The following is a 7,062-nucleotide window of genomic DNA, read 5'->3' on the forward strand; positions in this document are numbered from 1 at the left end:
AAAGACATAGAAAGAACCCCAAATTACTCATTGATCAAATAACAAGTAGATTAACGGTTTGCATCTATTTTTATTTTCCTAAATGTTTAAAGATGTTTTTGATGCATATCTGATGCATGTGCAACAATGGCCATCAGATCATTTAAAAATAAATTTAAACAGCATGAACATAATTACAGAACAATAATTACAGCTATTCATTTACCCCCAAAATTATCCTATATTCCTCTGAAGAAACTCTCCATAAATCATAATATGTGCAATTCCTTAAATTAAAATTTATTCAAATGTATGTTGGCCAATTTTCTTTAAAGAACATGACACTTTGGGGATGAACAGAGCTGAGATTGTATTCATTTCCTGTTGCTTTAGATATAAAAGGTGGTTTAGAACAGAAGTTTGTGCAACAACAAATGTTGTTTTTGATTCATATTTCATCGTTTTCTTTTACTGTTTGTAGAAGACTTTTACTGTTTTTGTATGAAATGAAATCGGTTACATGACATATATCTTGCTTGAAGCCATTGTTATGGTGTCAAAACATCTGAGATATGTTGTGTGTTCAGGCAGTAGCAGATTATCTAAAGCGTAACAGCTCTGAGTCCAGTGGTCAGAGGCGACTTCTCCAAACAGCACACAGAAGGATGTGAAGAGAAGGTCAGGTAAACTTCACACACCGTAAAGTGAAGGTGCGAGGGTGCCGCAGAGTGAGCTGGGGAGCAGCTGAAGTTTATCCAAACAAAAGAATTCACATTTCTAAGTAAGTATATAAATGAATAAAAAGTTTAAAACACCTAATAAGAACAATCTTTCAAACTTTACAGCTGGCATTATTTTACATATTATAATGATGCATTAGGTTGCATTTTAAGCCTACAAAACCAGAAATATTAAAGCAGTGATTCAAAGAAGTGTTTCTCATATGGACTCATAAATAAATATATTCCAATATCATGGAATGACATGCAGCAATGAACATATTAATGTTTATCTGCACACACTCTTAAAAATAAAGGCTCCATAAGGGTGTTTTTGCAGTGATGCCATAGAAGAACCATTTTTAATTCCCCAAAGAGCCTTTCAGTGAACATTTTTACATTTCAGAACATTTTAAAAATCTTAAGAAACCTTTTCCACTATAAAGAATTTTTTTTTTATTTTATTTTATTTATTTATTTATTTTTTTGCATTTAAAAGGTTCCATGGAGTGCAATTTATGGAGAGATGATTCAGAAAGTTTCTACAAACACATGTATTTTCACCTCAGTACAGGGCATGATATTCTTATTTTTACCATGAATTCAAAGTTCATTGTTAAGATATTAGGATATTAAGGATATTACACTTTTTTTTTTTTTTTTTTTTTGATAAAAAACAAAAACAAAAACATTATTGGTTCTATGAAAATTACCTAAACAGCTAATAGGAATAGCAAGTAACTCCACTGAAAGTTTCTGAAAATGTTTTGTGGTGAATGCTTCAAAAGTGTGGAGTATTTACAATGGCATGACCAAATATTTGGGTGAAATTAAAGCTTGCCTACCAGCATAGTAGTTTAAAAACACAAAATAAATATGCTGAAGCCAAAAACATGAGTAACTTGATTGAGTCCAGAAGGATGTCGTTTTAAAAAATCAAAGAGTTCATTAAATTTGGGAAGTGGCCGCTTTCTCTTACTCATTCACACACACACACACACACACACACACACACACACACACACACACAGCTTCTGTTAGACATCAGCATCCACACACATTCATTCTTTCTTTGTCATTTAGTTCTAAAACCAAAACACACCCATTTAAAAAGAAGCTAACTGAGGAGTCATTATCTGCTTGTTTGTTTATTTATGTTCTTCTTTTTTTTTATTTCCTGCACTTTACGGCTGGGCTTCATTCAGGTTGATTACAGTGGAGTGGTGGTCTGTCATTTAGATGTTCCAGATTGATTTTAAAGTGCTCTGTGAAACGCCACACACCACACTGCCGGCCCAGTAAAACCTCTCCTCTCTCTCCACCTCAAAAGTGCTTGTAAAAAAAAACCTATTATGAGGAACAAGGGGAGAGTGAGTTTCAAAGCAAAGTCAACCCTCCATTCCTGCAGGACCAGCTCCTAATTACTCTGTGATTAACCATGGGACTCACAAAGCCAATATTTGGCTCTTTATACAGATGCCATGATGACAGGAAACAGAATGGGGCAAACGCGCACATGAACACTAAAAAAAGCCCGACCGAAGTGTTTGAAAGGCATTGGGGAACATCTGTGGCTGTTTATGAGTAAGTAGCCAGTAGTCAAACCTCTAACAGGTTTAGGTGTCATCCTAATTCCTCCTGTTTGGCCTCTCGATGCTCTGTTAGTTTGTTTTATACAAAATCCAGAACATTTACTCAAATGATCCTGTCACCTCATACAAAAGTTACCAATGCCTTGGTATTCGTATTAATTAATAATTAATAAAAATAATATTTTTTGTTTATGATGGCAATTGAAATTGGGGTGGTTTTTATTTGTATGGATTTGGTTTTGTTTTTATAACAGTAAAAGCAAAATCAGCTCTACAGTTGCCTTCTCCCCGCTCTGCGCTGCTAAATTGGGGACTGTATTGGGTTAAAGGGAGCATGTTTTTTATGTGTTTGGTTAAAAGCAGATGGTTGGTTTATATTAGTTCAGGAAGGCGATAAACAGTTTCAATGCACTGTCAAACCACCAATGTTCAGAGACTGTGGCATGGGTACTTTTCACCTATAATGTTAAATGAATTTTATACATTCAGACTTACTATTCTTCAGCTTTTTTTCCCCCCTGTAAGAACATGTTTTGTGAAAGTTTCAACTGTTTTTGCCCATACAATAAAAGTCGCTTGCACAGTTATTGTACAAAAAAACATAAACAGATACATTGTTATAGATACAGATACATAAACTGATACATGGAACACAAAAGTCATATGGTTTGGAATATGCTTTTTTTGTGGTGAGTAAATAATGACAGAATTTTATTTTTTGGGTGAACTATCCCTTTAAGATGTCACTGTGGATGTCTAAATCTACAGACAAATTAAATTTTTTTTGAGTTTTTTTATTCATATATTGTGGTAATTTTTTTTTTTTTAAGAATGTGACTCGTTGAGGATGAAGTAAACAGAGATTTTATTAATTTTATATTGCATAAAACAACCTTTTAAAAAAAATAGTTTATGCAACAACAAATTATAGTCTCTACCTATTATTTTATTATTATTTGATTTATTTTGGTAGGAAATTAAAAACTATACAGTAGGCTTAATAAAAAGCCTAACACTCCAAAGATATTCACTGCTTTCAGTCATTTTTTGGTGAACTATAGATATCACTGTGGATGTCTATATCTGCAGACAAATAAAATAAAATAATCATTCAAAATAAAATTCAAAGCTTTTTTTTATACAACCAAATCAACCTGGCTACATTAGGTTGCACTAGTTCATTTAAGGGTCAGTGGAGGTAGACATTGCTGCATTTTTTTTTTTCATTTTTTACATTACTATTTATTGTTCCGTTGTTAGAAATGTATCAGTGTCATATTTGGACTTTTTAATGGCTCTGAAATAAACCCCAGAAAGCAAGAGGAAAGTGTGTGGGAAGGTAGGTTAGCCTGAGCCCTAAGGTAACAGCAACAACCTGCTGTATCACCCGTCAGGCCGTCATTGCAGTGGCTCTGTTCAGCACTGATAAGAGACTTGGGTGGACCTAGCAGAGCTGTGCACATGCATCACACACTCCTTCTTATTAATCTTCAGAAACAGATAACATGACGTCCGTAAGATGATCCTGATCCTGTCCTCCGTGAAGTGTTTGATGCGCCATATGTTTTATCCCTCGCGGTTTCAAAGCCACTAACACGTCTTTGAGTGTGAAACTACGTACAGGAAGGGATGAGCCCTGTTTTTTTACATTCACGTTTAGAGGAAACATTTGTTCTCTCTGAGTTGCTGTTCCCCTCTCTCATCATAAGTGCAGGCTTTGCTCGAGCACACAATGAGAATGAGAAGCGATTGTTTTAACCTCTATCTCATGGCCTTTGAAGATGTGATTCGCTTCCTCACCTGAAGGAAGTTTCAGAACTCTGCACAGTTAGAAAGCGAGAGCAACCCAGTCTCGCTCCGCTTTGTTATCATCGCAGTCATCTCTAACAATGAAAAACACTGTCTGCTGTGTGCACATGTGAACATTTCAATGGAGGGGGGATGGGCCAGGTCATTAGAGAGCAGGGATAAAGGGAGGGCAGTAGACACAGGAAACAGAGAAACATGTTGACAGAGTGCAAGAGGAAATGTTGAGAGATATGACGAGAGAACGGAGTTATATATGAGAGGTACGAGACCCTGTGGTCTTAACGGCTTGCCCACCGAAACCTACTGGACATTCAGTGATAGCAATCTATTGACCAGATCCTTTTCAGTTGGACGTTATCATATTTCCTGCAGAAGTCACTCCTGATATGCTTGACCATGTTGCGTTGGTGATAACTTGATTGCCAATCATCACTCAGTGAACTTTTAGGTACCAGGTGCAACAACAACATTGTACGCTGTAAAATTAGGTAATTCTTCAAAATGTGCTTCATGTGGTAATTTCTAAATTAAATGATTTCGTTCAAGTATATAAAAAAAACTGTATGAAAAATAATGACTGGTTTCCAACTGGTTTCTCAAAGACTCTGTCATTGGTTGGCCAGCAAAAATGCCCCGCCCCTAAATTAACACTATTTGTTGAACCAGTGTTGCTGTTGCTGGGCAGGTTAAATTCTCAAACAAACAAGAGTAATGTTTTGATAGAGCAACAGTTTTTATATTTTTCAGGTAAATATATCCAGAAAGGGTTTACTTTTAGCTCTTTTTACGTATTAAGATAAAAGGAGAAAGTATCTTCACATTAAAAGATCACATACTTCCATACGTAATGATACATGTATGGACAAATAAACATAAAAACACTGACATTTTTCAAACCCTACTGGTCGTTCAGTGCTAGCGATCTATTGACCAGACACTTTCAGCTGGACATAATCATATTTACTGCAGAAGTCACTACTGATATGCTTGACCATGTTGCGTTGGTGATAACTGGATTGGCCATTATCACTCAGTGAACTTATAGGTACCAGGTGCATCACTTTACTGTGTTTTTTGATACTCACAACAGTCTAAGTGTCAGATTTACATCTTTTATATTGATACAATGTGCATATCCACTCAAATTAATCACTACATGCCAGGGCCATGTGGAGTGCGTGTGTGAATTCCCGTGGAGGGGGATGGAGTGGAGTATATAACCATGTTGGACACACATGTTGCTTTTAATGATGGGTTTTGATAAAAGAGCTTTGGATTAGGCACAAACTCTTTTTCATTTATGGTATATCACTTTATCATCACTGAATATCACCAGCACTCAACAGTTGAGCTACACTGGCGGAAACGTGCTTCCCTTAGTTGTGCTGTCAGATAATTTCTTCAGAAAATAAAAAGATGTATGAGAAAGATTAACCAAAATAAGGCATACCCTTGTGAAATAAAAGTACACTTTAGCATACAAAAAAAAAAAAAAAAAAAATATTAAAAATAAATATAATTTAAAGGTGCTGTATGTAGAATTGACACCGAGTGGCTGAAATAGGTATTGCAGTCCAAATTCAAAAACCTGCTGTCTGAACCATCCGTTTCCAAAGTTTTTTGACATTGTTTGTACTACATGTGAAATTGTCCATGGGGTAGAAGGGTATGTTTATTCTCTTTAAATTAATTTGTATTGAGATGCATAGCAGCAGTGAAGGCTTTATGTTCTAGTTCAGACTACAACATTCACATGTGACATCCATTCAGTGCAATCAATGGCTCACACATGAGTCACTTTTGAGTAAATAACAAATTCTTCTGACAGAAATTAATCAGTTTCTTCTGCAAAGTTATTAAAAGAGTTCAAAGAGTCTAAGTTGCTCAGATGAGCAACTCGACACAGTCTGAGTTGATCTTAGAGTTGAACAAAAGAACTGACAATACATATCAAACAAAGCAAAAGAAAAGAGCAATGGAGACACAGGACAAGTTATAGTCTTTTTCACTTTAGGTTATAATCAAGAAGACGTGCAATTAAGAAAAGGCACACTGTTCAACAAAATGCAAGGTTATTTGAAATGCCGTCTGCACCATTTAAGTGCTGAAACAAAGCTGGTCGAATCAAGTAAGGTCATGCAAAGCATAAGTGACCCTGGACCACAAAACCAGTCATAAGTAGCACGGATATATTTGTAGCAATAACCAACAATACATTGTATGGGTGAAAATAATACATTTTTCTTTTATGCCAAAAATCATTAGGATATTAAGTAAAATTTTAATTAGTTATATGCATTGCTAAGGACTTCATTTGGACAAATTTAAAAGCAGTTTTCTCAATATTTAGATTTTTTTGCACCCTCAGATTCCAGATTTTCAAGTAGTTGTATCTTGGCCAAATATTATCCTATCCTAACAAAACATACATCAGTGGAAAGCTTTCAGTATACATTATAAAAAAAACAAAAAACATTTGACTGGTTTTGTGGTCCAGGGTCACAAATGTGTTACAGAAACATAGACCCTTGAATAGAATAAAATAAATAAAAAAATAAATAAACAACAACATACAAATCAACAGAAAACCTTTGGGATAAGTTTTGTGTAAAAAAAAAAAAAAAAAAATTATATATATATATATATATATATATATATATATATATATATATATGAGTATATATATATATATATATATCATTTTTTTAATGCTTAAATTATATGTTAAATCTGTAAATAGGTGCCATTTAGCCTAAATGTGGGTGATTTAAAGTTAACAATACACATGTACATTTATATATCTTTGTATATCTGCACGTTAAACTTTTTTTTTTTTTTTTCTCAGAAATGTAAGTGCTGAAACCATGGATTTGCACATACTTTCAACTTGGTGAACATTTCTAGTTTACTAGAAATATATATATTTAAAAAGTTTTAAAAAGACTCTTGTGTCAAACTCAGCA

Source organism: Cyprinus carpio, chromosome B23, assembly GCF_018340385.1.
Source record: "Cyprinus carpio isolate SPL01 chromosome B23, ASM1834038v1, whole genome shotgun sequence".
Taxonomy (NCBI): Eukaryota; Metazoa; Chordata; class Actinopteri; order Cypriniformes; family Cyprinidae; genus Cyprinus; species Cyprinus carpio.